Genomic DNA, 18,562 nt, shown 5'->3' on the forward strand with positions numbered 1-18,562 from the left:
AACTCTCACATCCATACATCTACTTAACTCTTAAATATCTTTGTACAGCCTTACTAGTGCCATGAGGATAGGAACATTTTCCCCTTGCTAACTGATCCATATCTTGTATCTACTACAGTGCTTCAATAAAACACTGGCATTCAATAAAATATCACTGAATGAATGATGAGCAGCAGTCTCACATGCCTAAATATTGCTGGATATTTATTATTGCTTTGACATGTTGTGAATCTAAGACCAAAATTACCTTTTCTGTAAAAATCTCCATCCTACCACCATCCTTGGACCTTACCAACCCAGCAGTGATTGTATCCCTTTCTAGTAAGCTGACTTTAATTACTTTAAGCTTAGTTCCCTATCACAAAATCCAGTCAGCCACCAGCTCCTATTCATAATATTCTGTCTTTAGCATCATCTTTTAAGTTCTCATCACTAGTACCTTGTTTGCTCATACCTTATCTCATTGGAAGGACTGATGTTGAAGCTGAAACTCCAATACTTTGGCCACCTCATGTGAAGAGTTGACTCATTGGAAAAGACCCTAATGCTGGGTAGGATTGGGGGCAGGAGGAGAGGGGGACGACAGAGGATGAGATGGTTGGATGGCATCACTGACTCGATGGACATGGGTTTGGGTAGACTCAGGGAGTTGGTGATGGACAGAGAGGCCTGGCATGCTGTAATTCACGGGGTCGCAAAGAGTCAGACACGACTGAGCAACTAAACTGAACTGAACTGAACTATCTCAAGCTCAGGCCAATCAACAGTTGTCCAATTATCTGATTCTATTATTTTGGTGGCTCTAATCCACCTTGAATACTATTGTATAAGGAATCTTTCTAAAACTCTGCTCTGCTCACCTAATCCTAATTCCCATAGGAAAGGGAAAAAAAGTCTCCAATAGTCCTCTTCTCACTAACAGGATAAAATCTAGGCTCTGTGTCCCATTCAGAGTTGTTTCTACTCAGTTACTTTTCTGAAATATTCTTGTCATTCTAGGAGAGTATGAATATAATGAGTTCAGTAAAAACGTTAGTGCCAAAGCAGACAAAAGTATACTTTAAGCCAGTGTCTAATTTGTGTAAAGGCTACATTTTGAACTCTGTATAAAATGCTATGAAGTTGTGGAAATATTTCATGGTATTAAACATATACGACATCTACTTTATGCTTTATATGCAATGTATATTCTAATGTGGAAAGTTACCATGTTGCTTCTCACATTACCACTGAATTGAGATATTTTTATGTGAGTCTTTAGGATGAAGTAACATAATGCTATTTAAATAATTTGTGGTCTCAGAAACACTGAAATAAGAAGTACATAGCAATCAAATTCCACAATTAGTCAAGATTTTGGTTTAACTTAATAAATTCAGAGTAAAGTACTAGCATTGTTGCTTGCCTGCCTGACATCCCTCCCTTTCCCTTATCTCTTAATGGTATCCAGATTTGGTTGGTGTGTCTATCCCAGTACTATGTAATCTTTCCTTTGCGGAAACTGACCTTATCCACAGATGAAAAGGGAGCCCTGAATGTGTCACTATCAACGGTATATAGAAATTTGTTTAGGAGCCAATGTGACACGAGACAATATGCAATGGCAGCTTTGGAAAAGGAGGCTCCCTACCCTTAAGGAAGAAACAAAAAGAGATCTGTTTGCTGCTTCATGTAGATGAGGGCATGTGCAGGCTTAAGTGCTAAAGAGCAGCCATCTCATAACCACAGAAATGAAGCCAATAAACTTCCTTATTATTTAAGGAGGTGGAGAAAAACATCTACTTCTGCTTTATTGACTAAGCCAAAACCTTTGACTGTGTGGATCACAACAAACTGTGGAAAATTCTTAAAAAGGTGGGAATATCAGACCACCTGACCTGCCTCCTGAGACATCTGTATGCAGGTCAAGAAAAGCAACAATTAGAACTGGACATGGAACAATGGACTGGTTTCAAACTGGGAAAGGAGTATGTCAAGCCTGTATATTGTCACCCTGCTTATTTAAATTACATGCAGAGTATATCATGAGAAACGCCAGCTGGATGAAGCATAAGCTGGAACCACGATTGCCAGGAGAAATATCAATAACTTCAGATACGCAGATGGCACCACCCTTATGGCAGAAAGCGAAGAAGAACTAAAAAGCCTCTTGATGAAGGTGAAAGAGGAGAGTGAAAAAGCTGGCTTAGAATGCAACATTCATCGCTTCTTGGCCTTTCGGCTAAGATCAAGTGTAGAACTCAACACTAAAAAAACTAAGATCATGGCATCCAGTCCCATCAATTCATGGCAAATAGATGGGGAAACAATGTAAACGGTGATAGACTTTATTTTCTTGGACTCCAAAATCACTGAAGATGGTGACTGCAACCATTAAATTAAAAGATACTTGCTCCTTGGAAGAAAAGCTATGACAACATATTAAAAAGCAGACATTACTTTGCCAACAAAGGTCCATCTATTCAAAGCTATGGTTTTTCCAGTAGTCATGTACAGATGTGACAGCTGCACTATAAAGAAAGCTGAAGAATTGATGCTTTTGAACTGTGATGTTGGAGAAGACTCTTGCGAGTCCCTTGGACTGCAAGCAGATCCAACCAGTCCATCCTAAAGGAAATCAGTCCTGACTATTCATTGGAAGGACTGATGCTGAAGCTGAAGCTCCAATACTTTGGCCACCTGATGGGAAGAACTGATTCACTAGAAAAGACCCTGATGCTGGGAAAGATTGAAGGCAGGAGAAGGGGACAACAGAGGAGGAGATGGTTAGATCGCATCACTGACTCAATGGACATGAGTTTGAGCAAGCTCTGGGAGTTGGTGATGGACAGGGAAGCCTGGCGTGCTGCAGTCCATGAGGTCACAAAGAGTTGGACACAACTGAATGACTGAACTGACTGACTGATGAGTACTATTGCTGTTACTGGTAGCATCCTGATCAATATAAAAAAATTTAAAAATACTAAAAAACATAGGCAGTATATTCCATGAAACTGATAAAATTTTCAAGGAACTTTTAGATGATCAGTATTTATAGAGAAGAAAATAAAATACCTAATGAACTAAAAATGTGACTTACAAAGCTATAAGTAAGTATAATAAGTAAATATATAAGAAATCTACTGACATTTCAGACTAAGTTATATTTTGTTTCACATACAGGAAATACTGACCTGCACGAACACTACAGCTATTTATTTCAGGTTTTAAGCCAGGTTTACTGGGATAAAATTACAAATAGTAAAATTCACCCTTTTGGTGGCAGTTCTAGGAGTTTTGACAAATGCTTACAATCATGTTACTACCACCACAATCAAGATAGGTAACAAATTTCTATCGAAACTCTTCTTAGGTATCTGTGGTCAATCACATTCCTCTTCTACCACTAACTCCTAGCAATGCTGATCTGGTTTGTTCCAGAAAGACATGTAAATGGAATCACATAGTATGTATGTGTCTTTTGCGTCTTGCTTCTTTCGCTTATCAAAAAGCATTTGAGATACATCCAAGTTGTTATTAGTATTAGCAGTTCATTCTTTTCCAGTGCTTCATTTTATTCTTACAGTGGTGATATCTTTTCGACCCACCATGTTCTTTTCTATCTTCTAATGCTAAGATTTCTAACAGAAATCTTTAAAGAAAACAGCCCAACAGAATTTGTGCCATAATAAAATACCACATCTTATGAGTCAGAGAATTCACTAAACAACAGATTATACTGTCTACTACTGCTATGCGATGAGGTCACCCCTGAGGAAGTGGAAGAGGAAGTGGAATAGGAAGTTTATAAGAAAAAGTCTTTTGCTGACTGCAAATTGTACTTCAGCTGATTGTGGCAAATTATGGGTATCTTGGTCATATTTTGCAAAATCCAAGGGAATGCCAGCAGTTATTTGTAAAAACTATACTCCTTCCACAGAGATGGTCTTCTAACATTAGGTCCCTGACCTTGCCAAAGCCAACACAAAGATAAGCAAAAGTAAACTTACTGACAAATGGTTTAATCACTCATATATAAGGTTTGTGAAAAGTTACAAGGGATTTTATGGTGAAAGTGAGGACATCACAGAGTTATGGAGACTTTTTTTTAGGTTAATCACAACAACAATTTTGATAATATCACCATAATAAGAATAGCTAACAATTATTCACGTATTGATTGTTATGTGTGGGTTTCCCTGGTAGATGGTAAAGAATCTGCCCGCAATGTGGGAGACTCAGGTTTGATCCCTGGGTTGGGAAGATCCCCTGGAATAGGAAATGGGACAGACTGTTACAAGCATTTTACACAGACTGACTGGTCCTTACAACAAGTCTATAAAAATGGGTGCCAATATTATTCCTATTTTATATGTAGTATACATATACAACAAAATTCCAGAGCTTAAAAAAAAGAAAACAAGACTCAGAGAGGCCAGGAAACACACCCAAGGTTACACAGGACTAAATCAGATTTTATTTAGAGTATGTGATTCTGAATAACTATTAGTAAATAGTTGGCTTTCACTCTAATCTTCTTTGCAAGAATAACTGAGACTATTACTTGCCTACAAGTGAACAGACCAATAAAATACCACCTATCCATTTAAAAATGGAATGAGCATTTTAATTTATATACTAGTTATCTTTCCAGCATAAATTTTACTTAAAGCAGACTTCTCAGCATTTTAGTAATAATTACCAGGTATAAAAAATTCAGTCACATTTGATGTAATAATATGATGGCTTCCAAATGTTAAAAAATTGATTTAGTTTCTGAAACTTGCTTACATTTTAGAAACATATATATTTCAGTACATTTAGGGAGAAGTATATGATCTCTCTGTATCCACAGGACTCTATTACTCTATCAGACTTACACTTAAATAATGAACCAAGGAGTTTTAGAACTGTTGGTACATTGGGGCTGTAGTCTGATATTTTTTGAAATAGCCCTTTACCAAGAAGTCATTTATTTTTGTAATTCTTGGGAAAACAATAATGGTTACACAATACTGATTGGATGAGTAATCTCATTTGGTTCTTTTGGAACTGAATACACAGGCCTGACTTTACAAAATAAGTATATGCTTTTGAATTGTATCTTACTTTTGATATACCTCTATAAAGGGATTATTTTTTTCTTCTTTTTTTACTTGTAATATACACTGTATTAAAAGCTGATTTTCAGAGTATTTCCTCGAACAAAAATACACCAGAGTATAACTAAACTATCAGAACTGAAAAAGTAAGATACACTCCCCTTACAATAAAAGACTATGCAATTTATTTTGCCCTACTTCTCTCTGGTTAATATATTCCTAGGCTATTATTGTGCGTCTTTAAGCCTCCAATAATCTCATAGAGACCTGATCTTCTTCACTAGGGTTAGGGGCAGCCTAGTTACTAGTCACTGCACCCGCTGGCACACTGCAGTGTCAACTCTATCTCCTGTGCAGGTGTCACCAGCTCCTGCAGATCTTTTCAGACCTGTTGGTATGACTCTTCCATATGGCAGAAACTGGGACAAAGAGCAGCTCACAGAGTTCATTCACTGGATTGGCTGAAAATGCTTGTGTGGAGCCAGCAATTCACTCTTCTGAAAATTAGTGCCATACTCCCTGCCACATGGTTCAAAACTACCAAGAAAGGGAGTAGATATTTTGAAAAGAATTTTGGAAATGCCAATGAACAACTGTTTCCTGAAAGATTCCTTAAGGGTAGAATCTTAACTTATTTAAAAATGAATCAGATATTGACATTATGCTTTATAATTCTTCCATAAATGTTCTCATGTCACTTTATTTTAAGCATCTTTTTTTCTAAAAACACTGAATTAAAACTACTAAAAGTTCTTACAGCCTTCTTCATATATACATCTAAAACATACTCCATATGTTATATATAAAACTATATATATATATACAAAAATTATCAGGTTTTATAGAATGGATGTTTCTTGCTCATGGGGAATTTCTATCCAAATCTGTCGTCAGTTAATTATACTCTTCAGTTTAGCAATAAGGAGTTCATGATCTGAGCCATAGCCAGCTCCCGGTCTTGTTTTTGCTGACTGTATAGAGCTTCTCCATCTTTGGCTGCAAAGAATATAATCAATCTGATTTCAGTATTGACCATCTGGTGATGTCCATGTGTAGAGTCTTCTCTTGTGTTGTTGGAGGGTGTTTGCTCTGACTAGTGAATTCTCTTGGCAAAACTCTGTTTAGCCTTTGCCCTGCTTCACTCTACACTGCAAGGCCAAATTTGCCTGTTACTCCAGGTATCTCTTGATTCCCTACTTTTGCATTCCAGCCCCTATAATGAAAAGGACATCTTATTTTTGGTGTTAGTTCTAGAAGGTCTTGTAGGTCTACACAGAACAGTTCAAATTCAGCTTCTTTGGCATTAGTGGTCAGGGCACAGACTTGGATTACTGTGATATTGAATGGTTTTCCTTGGAAACAAACAGAGATCATTCTGTCATTTTTGAGATTACATCCAACTACTGCATTTCAGACTCTTTCGTTGACTATGAGAGCTACTCCATTTCTTCTAAGGGATTCTTGCCCGCAGTAGTACATATAATGGTCATGTGAGTTAAATTCACCCATTCCAGTCCATTTTAGTTCGCTGATTCCTAAAATGTCGATGTTCACTCTTGCCATCTCCTGTTTGACTACTTCCAATTTGCCTTCATTTATGGACCTAAATTTCCAGCTTCCTATGCAATATTGCTCTTTACATCATCGGACTTTACTTCCATCACCAGTCACATCCACATTGGGTGTTGTTTTTGCTCTGGCTCCGTCTCTTCATTCTTTCTGGAGTTATTTCTCCCACTGATCTCCAGTAGCATATTGGGTACCTACTGACCTGGGGAGTTCATCTTTCAGTGTCCTATCTTTTTGCCTTTTCATACTGTTCATAGTTTGAACTTAAACCCACGAACAGTATGAAAGACTTAAGCTGAACAAAGTAGGGAAAACAACTAGACCATTCAGGTATGACCTAATCAAATCCCTTACAATTATACAGTGGAAGTGACAAATAGACTCAAGGGATTAGATCTGATAGACAGAGAGCCTGAAGAACTATGGAAGGAGGTTCATGACATTGTACAGGAGGCAGTGATCAAGATCATCAACACCAGAAAAAGAAATGCAAAAAGGCAAAATGGTTGTCTGAGGAGGCCTTACAAATGGCTGTGAAAAGAAGAGAAGCAAAAGGCAAAGGAGAAAAGGAAAGATATACCCATTTGAATGCAGCATTCCAAAGAATAGCAAGGAGAGATAAGAAAGCCTTCCTCAGTGATCAGTGCAAAAAAATAGAGGAAAACAGTACAATGGGAAAAACTAGAGATCTCTTCAAAAAAATCAGAGGTGCCAAGGGAACATTTCACACAAAAGTGAGCACAATAAAGGACAGAAATGGTATGCACCTAACAGAAGCAGGAGATATTAGAAAAGGTGGCAAGAATACACAGAAGAACTATACAAAAAAGATTTTCATGACCCAGATAATCACGATGGTGTGATCACTCACCTAGAGCCAGACATCCTGGAATACAAAGTCAAGTGGGCTTTAGGAAGCATCACTATGAACAAAGCCAGTGGAGTTGATGGAATTTCAGTTGAGCTATTTCAAACCCTAAAAGATGATGCTCTGAAGGTGATGCACTCAATATGCCAGCAAATTTGGAAAATTCAGCAGTGGCCACAGGGCTGGAAAAGGTCAGTTTTCATCCCAATCCCAAAGAAAGGAAATGCCAAAGAATGCTCAAACTACCACACAATTGCACTCATCTCACACGCTAGTAAAGTAATGCTTAAAATTCTCCAAGCCAGGCTTCAGCAATACTTGAACCCTGAACTTCCAGATGTTCAAGCTGGATTTAGAAAAGGCAGAGGAACCAGAGATCAAATTGCCAACATCCGCTGGATCATCAAAAACACAAGAGAGTTCCAGAAAAACATCTACTTCTGCTTTATTGACTACGTCAAAGGCTTTGACTGTGTGGATCACAATAAACTGTGGAAAATTCTGAAAGAGATGGGAATACCAGACCATCTGACCTGCCTCCTGAGAAATTTGTATGCAGGTCAAGAAGCAACAGTTAGAAGTGGACATGGAACAACAGACTGGTTCCAAGTTTGGAAAGGGGTATGTCAAGGCTGTATACTGTCACCCTGCTTATTTAACTTATATGCAGAGTACATCATGAGAAATGTTGGATTAGATAAAGCACAAGCTGGTATCAAGATTGCCGGGAGAAATATCAATCACCTCATATATGCATATGACACCACACTTATGGCAGAAAGTGAAAAAGAAATAAAGAGCCTCTTGATGAAAGTGAAAAAGAAGAGTGAAAAAGTTGGCTTAAAACTCAACATTCAGAAAACTAAGATCATGGCATCCAGTCCATCTCTTCATGGCAAATAGATGGGGAAACAGTGGACACAGTGACAGACTTTATTTTGGGGGGCTCCAAAATCACTGCAGATGGTGACTGCAGCCATGATATTAAAAGACGCATACTCCTTGGAAGAAAAGTTATGACCAACCGAGACAGCATATTCAAAAGCAGAGACATTACTTTGTCAACAAAGGTCCGTCAAGTTAAAGCTAAGGTTTTTCCAGTAATCATGTATGGATGTGTGAGTTGGACTATAAAGAAAGCTGAGCGTCAAAGAGTTGATGCTTTTGAACTGTGGTGTTTGGAGAAGACTCTTGAGAGTCCCTTAGACAGCAAGGAGATCCGATCAGTCCATCCTAAAGGAAATCAGTCCTGAATCCTCATTGCAAGGACTGATGCTGAAGCTGAAACTCCAATACTTTGGCCACCTGATGGGAAGAACTGACTCACTGGAAAAGATCCTGATGCTGAGAAAGATTGAAGGCAGGAGGAGAAGGGGACGACAGAGGATGAGATGGTTGGATGGCATCACCGACTCAATGGACGTGAGTTTGAGCAAGCTCCGGGAGTTGGTGATGGACAGGGAGGCCTGGCATGCTGCAGTCCATGGGGTTGCAAAGAGTAGGACATGACTGAGTGACTGAAGTGAACTGAATTATATTCTATCATGTAGAGGGAAGATGTGGTTTTGTATAGGCTCAGATGTTTCTACATCTTTAAAGTCCATTTTCTCATAGCAAGATGAGTCAACTAGGAAATAAATACTTGATTTTGTAATAGAATTCATGAGATGCATCAACATTTTGATATGTCATTTTATATGTATTTCCAGACATCAAAATCTTCAATGTGGCTTCAGGTGATAACTAAAAATTAAATCACAATGATATTTAAATGTCACATCATTGCTCTATCATCTCAAAACACCATCCTAAAATCTTTAACTTTGTTTTAGACACCCTCATTCTAGTAATCATTCTCAGTATAGAAGAGTAAGGTAATCAAGGGAAGTTATCACAAATGAGGGACAGGAACAACTTCCACTATTTATTGACACTATTCTATGTGCTTCATATGAATTATCGAATGCAATCCTCTTAATACTCCCATAAAGCAGGTAGCATTGCCCCATCATTTCCATAGAAGAGGAAACTGTGTCTAGTGAGGCTGAGGTACCAGCACAAAGTCAAACAGCTAGTAACTGACTGAAGTGAAGTGAAAGTTGCTCAGTGTGTCCGACTCTTTGCGAACCTAGTTCTCCTGCATTGCAGGCAGATTCTTTACCAGCTGAGCCACAAGGGAAGCCTCATAAGTGACTGAGCCAAATTCAATTCAAGTTTGTGAAAACAAAATCCTTATTTTGCTGCCATCTTATAAGTAAGAGAACTCCCCCTGGATCTGGGGAAGAAGAAAATGAGAAGGTATGGGAGTAAAACACAGATTTTGTATTCTAATAAGAGCATATAATAATGCCATTAAGTAAGGTCACATGGTCTCAGGGAAGATTTGTAATCAGCAAGAAATGTATCACTAGGTACACATTACAAGAAAAAGAACAATCACTATAACATGCAGGCATTATTCCTTCCCCTGCCTCATAATATAGTCTCACAAGCATAAACAGTCTGTTACTTTAACATGATCCTTCAGGAAGTTTTGGGAGCAAAATCCAAGCCTAATTGTGACCAGCACCCATATTTTCCCAGTCTACATCCTGCACACTGTTTATCAAATTCAAAAGTAAGAGCTTTAAACCTGAAGGTTTAAATTACATCTTTTTGATAGAGGTTGCAGAGGAGAGAGGAAAGAGCCTAAACCAAGGAGGACAATTTAGTTACCTGCACAAGATCAGACTGGAAAGGACAATAAGAGAGGAAAATAATGTTGTTCTTATACACAATTTAATATACATTAGACTAAAGTGTCCTTTGGGTTTAGCAAAAATTAAAGATCAAACATCAAGAAAATAAATATATACTCAGAATCAATAACTGAATTAACCTATCCCAAGCTAAGGCAGACTATCAAAGTAACTAGGTCACATAATATTTCTGATGACAATAAAGCCTTGTACACATTAGTGTTTTACATGGTAATAATCTATGGTGTTTAGGCAGGATAAACAAACAAAACATAAAAAAATGAAGTTAACAGGCAAGAAGCATGCAAACTTATCTGTGTATCCTGTAAGGAGTACCTCAGTTTAAAGAACTAAGAGTGAGGTACTGGGATCTTCAGCAGGCACAATATGCTGAATGTTTATATCAAGGGACATCTCAGATCATGAGTCTATTCATCTAGACTTACAAATGAGGAAATGGAATTTTTATTTTTTGTTTTATTTAACAAATATACAACTCAATTGTTTCAAGGCACTGTTCTCTACACTTTATAACTATTAAAAGATCTAAACCTTGTAAAAATGTTATGAAGTAGGTAATATTACCTGCGTTTTATAGATGAGGCAACCTGAGATACACAGAGGTTTAAGGTGACCTGCTCAAGGTCACATCACTGGTAAGTAGCTGAGCTGGAATTCAAACCGAGAGAGTCTGGTTCTTGAGCCTGTCTTCCTGTTGCTCTGTTTTGCTTTTGTTTTTTTAAGCCACATACAACAACCACAGTTTTTTCAAGTTCTGACCTTTCTATTTCTCTCACACCCACACTAAACTGAATCTTTGTGCACACTGTGGCCTCCAAGCACCGGACCTTCACAAATCTCCTGGTTCATATTAACATTCTGTTAAACCCAATCCCTGATTCTGTTGTCCCGCTGCTCTTCACTCTGCTGCATGGCCAATCCCACTTCAAGTTTGCTTTCTCCTTCTTGAGTTCCAGGCCACTCAGCAAGCTGGAGAGACTGCTGACTGGTCCTACCATCTTGGACCTGAGTCCTCAGAGTCTTGGTCACAAGGCACCACAAAAGCTAATCTCTCCACTGTCTTCAAACTCAAAGTCCCATTCTTTGAAGATACTCCACTGGCCTTTATGGCAGGGGTCCCCAACCCCAGGCCTACAGACTGCTGCTGGTCCATGGCCTGTTAGGCACCAGGCTGCACGGCAGGAGATAACCCTGCCCCTGCCAATGGAAAAGTTGTCTCCAATGAAATCGGTCCCTGGTACCAAAAAGGTTGGGGTTCAAACTGACACACCCAGCACCAAGCCTCTATGGGATGTGTCTCAGAACCTCACTCACTCACTTGGTGAGCTCCAGACTGCCTGATTTCTCCATTTCTGCTAGCAACAGGTAATTCATCCTCTTAGTCATGCTGCAAACCTTGGCTCTATCTTTGAGCTCTCCTTTCCCCTTTACCTCATGATACCTTAAATAATGGTCATTTATCTTAATCAGCTCAACTGCTAGTTTCCTCTTTGAATTTACTGCAGTGCCTTGCACATGGTTTATGTGCAATATAGATTCACTGTATTTAATCAGAATACCCAGATTTACTGAGCTACTTAGCTATAATGTCTCAGTAAAGGCCTAGGTCTCCAGGTTAACTCCTAATTCCACATTTTAAATGATGACCAATTCATTTTAAATGATGACCAAGCTCACCAATTCCAGCCCCTCATCCTCTGCCCTCTGAAGCCCAGTGATTCTCATAGTAGAATCCTTCTTTCTCCTCTCGGAAAAATCACTATGTTCCCCTTTTGATTATGCTTGTGCTCTTCAGGGCTCAGTGCCTGGGCTTCTTCCGGTTCCTACACATTCTATTTTGGCAATATTAATCACTCGCTTAGATACATCCTTTTACATTCCTACCCTCTTTCCTGAGCTCCAGATCTTTATTTCACCTGCCTAATATCTTCCAATGGATGTCTTGTAGGTACCACAAGCTGAATAGTACAAAAGAAGTCTAATTAACAGTTCTACTCCCTCCCCTCATTCCAAACAAAATCACTTTCCTTCTTGTCTGTCATCTCAACCAGGTTAGGAAACCATGACCTGTAGAATTTAGTACTAACATTCCCTGAGGTTACACAGCTGGGAAGTAATGGGGTTGGGATCTGAACTCATCTCTTTTAATTCTAAAGCTTTAGAACCCTAAAGCTTTAATTCTATAGCTTTCATCCTTAACCATTAATCCATAATATCTCCAGAATATTCCATTTTTGTTTTAGATATCTTTACCTGGAATTTGCAATGTATTGTGTTAGTTGCTCAGTGGTGTCCAACTCTTTGGGACCCATGGCCTGTAGCCCACCGTGTTCCTCTATCCACGGGATTCACCAGGCAAGAATACTGGAGTACGTTGCCATTTCCTTCTCTAGGACATAGCAAAAGTCCTTTAAATTCATTATGTCTAAAGCCAATTAATTTTTTTGTCCCTAAATATGTTGTTATTTCTATCCCTTTGTAGTTCAGTAAATGGTACACCATCCAATCTGCCACTTCATTGGATGAAGCTACAGGGAATGAACATGACTCAGTCCCTACATCCAGTCATGCAGTTCTCAGAAATCTCTCTTCCTTGTCCCTAACCCTCTGCTTCATCCAGGACCTTTTCCTTTCACACCTGGAATACAACAGTTGCTTACTAACCATGTACCCTGCTCCATCTGTTTTTCCTTTCATTTGAGTCATTTTTCTGAAACCCACAGATGTACAATCATGTCACTTCCATGCTTTAATTAAATGCCTCTAAGACCAGATAGTATTAGGCTTATGGAAAGCTTGAAATAACGTGGGAAAATACCTATCCTACAAAACAGGATGCAGAATGACCATATATTATGTTATTGAAATATGTTTTTTTTTTTTTAAAACAATCAGCTGAGAAAAATAAGCTACAAAAAAGTTAGATATCAAAGCACTGTTCTCTAGGTGGTAGAACTATGAGTGGTTTTGTATTCTCATGCTTTGCTGCACTTTGTTGATTTTCTCTGAGGATAATTAATTTTTATTCAGACTTTAAAAAATCTTAAAAATAAAAATCTCCAGTGCTTTCGGGGGGGGGGGAATACAACGTAGACACATAGTTCAGTTCAGACAGTCAATCATGTCCAACTCTTTGCAAGCCCATGAACCGCAGCACGCCAGGCCTCCCTGTCCATCACCAACTCCCGGAATTTAGCAAACTCATGTTCATTGAGTTGGTGATGCCATCCAACCATCTCATCTTCTGTTGTCTCCTTCTCTCCTGCCCTCAATCTTTCCCAGCATCAGGGTCTTTTCTAATGAATCAGCTCTTCCCATCAGGTGGCCAAAGTATTGGAGTTTCAGCTTCAACATCAATCCGTCCAAAGAACACCCAGGACTGACCTCCTTTAGGATGGACTGGTTGGATCTCCTTGCAATCCAAAGGACTCTCAAGAGTCTTCCCCAACATCACAGTTAGAAAGCATCAATTCTTCGGCGCTCAGCTTTCTTTATAGTGCAGGTGTCACATCCATACATGATCACTGGAAAAACCATAGCCTTGATGAGACGGATCTTTGTTGGCAAGGTAATGTCTCTGCTATTTAATATGCTGTCTAGGTTGGTCATAACTTTCCTTCCAAAGAGTAAGCATCTTTTAATTTCATGGCTGCAATCACCATCAGCAGTAATTTTGGAGCCCCCAAAAATAAAGTCAGCCACTGTTTCCACTGTTTCCCCATCTATTTACCATGAAGTGATGGGACCGGATGCCATGATCTTCATTTTCTGAATGTTGAGCTTTAAGCCAACTTTTTCACTCTCCTCTTTCATTTTCATCAAGAGGCTCTTTAGTTCTTCACTTTCTGCCATAAGGGTGGTGTCATCTGCATATCTGAGGTGACTGATATTTTTCCCAGCAATCTTGAATTGGGCTTATGCTTCAGTCCAGCCCAGCGTGTCTCATGATGTACACTGCATAGAAGTTAAATAAGCAGGGTGACAATAGACAGCCTTGACATACTCCTTTTCCTATTTGGAACCAGTCTGTTGTTCCATGTCCAGTTCTAACTGTTGCTTCCTGACCTCCATACAGGTTTCTCAAGAGACAGGTCAGATGGTCTGGTATTCCCATCTCTTTCAGAATTTTCTACAGTTTATTGTGATCCACACAGTCAAAGGCTTTGACATAGTCAATAAAGCAGAAATAGATGTTTTTCTGGAACTCTCTTGCATTTTCAATGATACAGCGGATGTTGGCAATTTGATCTCTGGTTCCTCTGCCTTTTCTAAATCCAGCTTGAACATCTGGAAGTTCAGGGTTCAAGTATTGCTGAAGCCTAGCTTGGAGAATTTTAAGCATTACTTTACTAGCGTGTGAGATGAGTGCAAATGTGCAGTAGTTTGAGCATTCTTTGGTGTTGCTTTTCTTTGGAATTGGAGTGAAAACTGACCTTTTCCAGTCCCGTGGCCACTGCTGAGTTTTCCAAATTTGCTGGCATATTGAGTGCAACACTTTCACAGCATCATCTTTCAGGATTTGAAATAGCTCAACTGGAATTCCATCACCTCCACTAGCTTTGTTCATAGTGATGCTTCCTAAGGCCCATTTGACTTCACATTCCAGGATGTCTGGCTCTAGGTGAGTGATCACACCACCGTGATTATCTGGGTCGTGAAGATATTTTTCATACAGTTCTGTGTATTCTTGCCACCTCTTCTTAATATCTTTTGCTGCTGTTAGATTCATACCATATCTGTCCTTTATTGAGCTCATCTTTGCATAAAACGTTCCCTTGCTATCTCTAATTTTCTTGAAGAGATCTCTAGTCTTTCCCATTCTACTATTTTCCTCTATTTCTTTGCATTGATCGCTGAGGAAGGCTTTCTTATCTCTCCTTGCTATTCTTTGGAATGCTGCATTCAAATGGATATATCGTTCCTTTTCTCCTTTGCTTTCACTTCCCTTCTTTTCACAGCTATGTGTAAGGCCTCCTCAGACAGGCATTTTGCTTTTCTGCATTTCTTTTTCTTGGGGATGGTCTTGATTCCTGTCTCCTGTACAATGTCACGAACCTCCGCCCATAGTTCATCAGGCACTCTGTCTATCAGATCTAGTCCCTTAAATCTATTTCTCACTTCCACTGTATAGTCATAAGGGATTTGATTTAGGTCATACCTGAATGGTCTAATGGTTTTCCCCACTTTTTCAGTCTGAATTTGGCAATAAGGAGTTCATGATCTGAGCCATAGCCAGCTTCCGGTCTTATTTTTGCTGACTGTATAGAGCTTCTCCATCTTTGGCTGCAAAGAATATAATCAATCTGATTTCAGTATTGACCATCTGGTGATGTCCATGTGTAGAGTCTTCTGTTGTGTTGTTGGAAGATGGTGTTTGCTATGGCCAGTGCATTCTCTTGGCAGAACTCTATAAGCCTTTGCCCTGCTTCCTTCTGTACTCCAAGGCCAAATTTGCTTGTTACTCCAGGTGTTTCTTGACTTCCTACTTTTGCATTCCAGTCCCCTATAATGAAAAGAACATCTTTTTCTGGTGTTAGTTCTAGAAGGTCTTGTAGGTCTTCATAGAACTGTTCAACTTCAGCTTCTTCGGGATTACTGGTCAGGGCATAGACTTGGATTACCATGATATTGATTGGTTTGCCTTGGAAATGAACAGAGATCATTCTGTCATTTTTAAGGTTGCATCCAAGTCCTGCATTTCGGACTCTCTTGTTGACTATGATGGCTACTCTATTTCTTCTATGGGATTCCTGCCCACAATAGTAGATATAATGGTTACCTGAGTTAAATTCACTCATTCCAGTCCATCTTAGTTTGCTGATTCCTAGAATGTCGATGTTCATTCTTGTCATCTCCTGTTTGACCACTTCCAATTTGTACACAAACCCACTGCAATTTATCCTTAGCTTACATTTTCTCGTTAAGCCTATCCTTCTACCTCAACACTCATTTCACTAGACCTTCTGGCCTCTATTATGAGGCCAGAAAAATCCCTTGACATGGCAACTACCCTCCTGTTTCTACCCTCCTGTTTCTACTCTCAGCCCTGTGCTCAGCCTAGATGCACTCCTCTTCCCTATCTCCCTGTTCCCTTCTATTTTGGACCACCAGCACCTGCTACTGCTCCTTCAAGTCCAATTGTGATAGCAGCCTTCCCCTCACCAGCTATCCTCCAGGCACAACTATTTTCTCATAGTGTTTCCTAAGCCCTTATTGTACCACATCTTGGTGATTTACTCATGTCTCTCTCCCTTCAGCAGACTGAGACTTTGTGGAAAGGGCCTGCCTTATTCATTTCTGTCTCCAGGACCTAGAAAAGTAAGTCCTGCATACTGAATTTTTAAAGTGAATAATAGTAGATATATGTTTTTCCAGGTATAGGCTCTCTGAAGTTCACTTTTTCTCATTTCTTTCTTAGAACTTTCCAATGTACTAAACAGTCACCACAACGTAAAGAAGTTTCTGAGATTCCCATCAGTTCTCAATGAATAATGAAAAACTATCTTCAAGACTTTTATGAACTATCCACACGGTTAGTCAGGAAACTTTTCCATAATGCTACACGCCATTTTTAGATGTCTACAAATTTAGTTGCAATCTTCATTATAATACTAGCAACAATGAAATATTGATTAGTAAAGCTGGATAATTCGTTTTGCTCCCTTTCACTTTCTTGGAATTAAAAGCTGATTTGGCAAGAGAAGAAATATAGGAGTAATTTACTACTTGTCTTCAAATCTAACAAGACCACAAAAGCTGTCTCTTTATATTTCAAGATGTGAACCAAAAGAAATTTAAAGTTTTATTGGGGAATGGGGGATAAATTGGGAGACTGGAGTTGACATATATACACTACTATATATAAAACAGAGTGAAGTAAGCCAGAAAGAAAAACACCAATACAGTATACTAATGCATATATATGGAATTTGAAAGATGGTAATGATAACCCTATATGTGACCCTATATGTGAGACAGAATAAGAGACACAGATGCATAGAACAGTCTTAAGGACTCTGAGGGAGAAGGTGAGGGTGGGACGTTCTGGGACAATAGCATTGAAACATGTATATTATCATATGTGAAACAACACCATTCCATGTTCGATGCATGAGACAAATGCTCAGGGCTGGGGCAATGGGATGACCCAAAGGGATGGGATGGGGAAGGAGGTGGGAGGGGGGTTCAGAATGGGGAACACATGTAAACCCATGGCTGATTCATGTCAATATATGGGAAAAACCACTACAATATTGTAAAGTAATTAGCCCCCAACTAAAATAAATAAATTTATTAAAAAAAAATAGATAACTAATATAAACCTACAATATGGCATAGGGAACTCTACTCAATACTTTGTAATGACCTAAATATGGGAACAGAATCTAAAGAAGAGTGGATATATGGATACATATAACTGATTCATTTTGGGGTACAGCAGAAACCAACACAACATTGTAAATCAACTGTACTCTAATAAAAATTAATTTAAAATAAAAATAAAGTTTAATTATAAAGGAACTTGTAGTCTGTAAGAAATGGATAACCTATGTAAGCATTATGTTTTAACTCTCAGAAAACTCTGATAACTCATATTACACTCTATAAATTAATCAACAATTTTAAGAATTAAAATTAAACTTAGAAGAAACTGAAGGAAAAATAGGAAAAGGGAATTAACTTGGATTACACCACTGGTTTTCTGTTTGCAATTTACTTCTGAATGTGATTATCTTTTTTTCCCCCCAGGAGATGATTACCTTCATTTTTGAGTATGTTCAAAAGTTATAAATCCTCAAGGTTTATAAAAAAAGTGGTAAAATGGCAATTAAAAAACAGGAAATAAGCAGGAAATAAATATGAAAGTTTTTTAAAAATTCGTGTTTATATAAATCTCCACATTCTGGATACCACCTTCATCTATTCATCCACTTCATTACATAATTTCTTTCATCTTTGGTGGAAGAAAAGATTAATATTAGATCTGTTATTTATATGAACGTTAGTCTTAAAAAGTGCACATCTTTACACTTATATTTGGCTTGCTGTATGAAATATTGTCACCCTGCTTATTTCACTTATATGCAGAGTACATCACGCAAAATGCTGGGCTGGAGGAAGCACAAGTTGGAATCAAAATTGCTAGGAGAAACATCAATCACGTCAGATAAACAGATGACACCACCCTTATGGCAGAAAGCAAAGAATTAAAGATCCTCTTGATGAAAGTGAAAGAGGAGAATGAAAAAGCTGGCTTAAAACTCAACATTCAGAAGACTAAGATC

The 18,562-nt window shown here is 38.6% G+C and overlaps 1 protein-coding gene across 9 annotated transcripts in view; it reads right to left on the bottom strand.

Annotated features, from left to right (window-relative positions):
- FGD4 (FYVE, RhoGEF and PH domain containing 4) overlaps positions 1-18,562 on the bottom strand; it is a 277,869-nt gene that overhangs the window by 65,427 nt on the left and 193,880 nt on the right. The gene's annotated exons all lie outside the window — the stretch shown is intronic.

The sequence above is a fragment of the Giraffa tippelskirchi genome, chromosome 4 (genome assembly GCF_054371585.1).
Source record: "Giraffa tippelskirchi isolate mGirTip1 chromosome 4, T2T-mGirTip1v1.2.pri, whole genome shotgun sequence".
NCBI classification, from domain to species: Eukaryota; Metazoa; Chordata; class Mammalia; order Artiodactyla; family Giraffidae; genus Giraffa; species Giraffa tippelskirchi.